This window comes from Sinocyclocheilus rhinocerous, unplaced genomic scaffold (genome assembly GCF_001515625.1).
Source record: "Sinocyclocheilus rhinocerous isolate Xijiao unplaced genomic scaffold, SAMN03320098_v1.1 scaffold2485, whole genome shotgun sequence".
Classification (NCBI taxonomy): Eukaryota; Metazoa; Chordata; class Actinopteri; order Cypriniformes; family Cyprinidae; genus Sinocyclocheilus; species Sinocyclocheilus rhinocerous.
In genome coordinates, this window is record NW_015637155.1 from 62,979 (window position 1) to 65,822 (window position 2,844).

Sequence of the window (2,844 nt, forward strand, 5' to 3'; positions counted from 1 at the left end):
GAGGACCTCAGATGATGCCAACCTTGAAACAACATACAGAACTACCACATTTTGCTATTTTGCACATTTAATTATTTTATAATTGCTGTTAATAGTGTTCATCGTCTTTTTTATTACATCTTAAATTGATTTTTCCGTACATTTCTGCCATATGTACATTAATTGACAGTCACCACTGATAAGCTACTACTAAATATTGTAGAAACTTAATTTGCTGTAAAGTTGCTTTGCAATGATTTGTATCGTGAAAAGCGCTGTACAAATAAACTTGACTTGACTTGACTTGACACGGACACACACATATATATATACACACACACACACACAGACAGAGACACACAGACACACACAGAGACACACAGAGAGAGAGAGACACACGGACGAACACACACACACACACACACACACAGAGTGAGAGACACACAGGCACACACACAGACAGACACACACACAGACACACAGACACACACACACACACACACAGAGTGAGAGACACACAGGCACACACACAGACAGACACACACACAGACACACAGACACACACACACACACACACAGAGTGAGAGACACACAGGCACACACACAGACAGACACACACACAGACACACAGACACACACACACACACACACAGAGTGAGAGACACACAGGCACACACACAGACAGACACACACACAGACACACAGACACACACACACACACACACAGAGTGAGAGACACACAGGCACACACACAGACAGACACACACACAGACACACAGACACACACACACACACACACAGAGTGAGAGACACACAGGCACACACACAGACAGACACACACACAGACACACAGACACACACACACACACACACAGAGTGAGAGACACACAGGCACACACACAGACAGACACACACACAGACACACAGACACACACACACACACACACAGAGTGAGAGACACACAGGCACACACACAGACAGACACACACACAGACACACAGACACACACACACACACACACAGAGTGAGAGACACACAGGCACACACACAGACAGACACACACACAGACACACAGACACACACACACACACACACAGAGTGAGAGACACACAGGCACACACACAGACAGACACACACACAGACACACAGACACACACACACACACACACAGAGTGAGAGACACACAGGCACACACACAGACAGACACACACACAGACACACAGACACACACACACACACACACAGAGTGAGAGACACACAGGCACACACACAGACAGACACACACACAGACACACAGACACACACACACACACACACAGAGTGAGAGACACACAGGCACACACACAGACAGACACACACACAGACACACAGACACACACACACACACACACAGAGTGAGAGACACACAGGCACACACACAGACAGACACACACACAGACACACAGACACACACACACACACACACAGAGTGAGAGACACACAGGCACACACACAGACAGACACACACACAGACACACAGACACACACACACACACACACAGAGTGAGAGACACACAGGCACACACACAAACACACACAGAGAGAGAGAGACACACGGACGGACACACACACAGACACACAGACACACACACACATATATATACACACACACACACACTAGGGGTGTGCGATATATATCGTCTGCGATAATATCGTAATTGTTGTTTTAACGATGTGCGATTTGAAATTATCGAGTATTTTGCAAAAACCCTTCCAAACATCCCTACAGAGCGCACGCATACATTACGACGTGATGAATACCAGGTGCACACTTACACACTCACACACACACACACTCACACACACACTTACACACTCACACACACACACAAATGCAAAATAATCTTATTTCAAACAGAAAACAAGGTTATTTTGCTCACACCACTGGCAGATTATTTTGCTTGTTTCAAGCAAAAACTCACTTAATATTGATATACTTAATATAGTTTTTTCTGAAAACAAGACAATAATTTTTACTTGTCTAGAAAATCCTTCTTGATTTAAGAATTTTTAGATATTTTGGCTGGAAACAAGACAAAAAATCTAAGTAAGAAAAGCATTTTTTGCAGTGTCCTATATTTAGCAGCGCTCAGAAGTAGCAACCCGCTTCACACAAATACAACAGCCATTTTTAAAAATCCTATCCAATGGTTGAAAAGAAAGGAGTAAACACAGTCACTCAGAGGCAGTGACGGCTGTCAGTCAAAATGTGGAGCGGATATTTCCCTGTGTTCTGTCAGAAAACAAACTTGCCCGCGTTCCGGATAATTCTGTAAAGTAAAAGCTATTTTACAATGCATCATAATGGCAACAAAAAGACCAAATGTTCTTTTAGTAAAGACTGGGCTAGGACATATACCTGGGTGAATGTCTGTGATTGGCTACATTGCTCAGCGCTACGAAAACACATCGTAAATACTACCTTTCGACGCTTTCCAGAGTGCAAACACAAATGTGCACTGAAGCATTTGCAAAATTTGTTTCGCCAATATCCTACTATTCCAGCTTTAACTGAGGGTGCTTTTTACTGCATGAGAAAACGGACGTGTGGCGTGAGAGCGTGAGAAAAGTGCCAATTGTTAAATGTGTGAGAGTTGGCAGCCCTGTGTAAATCAGTCTTTACATAACAATAGTAAATGTATCACATGTGTCCCGCAAAATCACATCTACTGTCCCGCTACAGATCTATAGCCAGGAGGTCACCCTAAGATCGCCTCTCGCTCGACCAGCAGAGGTCAGCTCCAGACCGGATCAAACTCAGCCGCCTGTACTGCTCCTGAAGGCCTGGTGAGTTTGATCCGTGCTGGAGACGAGTGAAGAACCGCA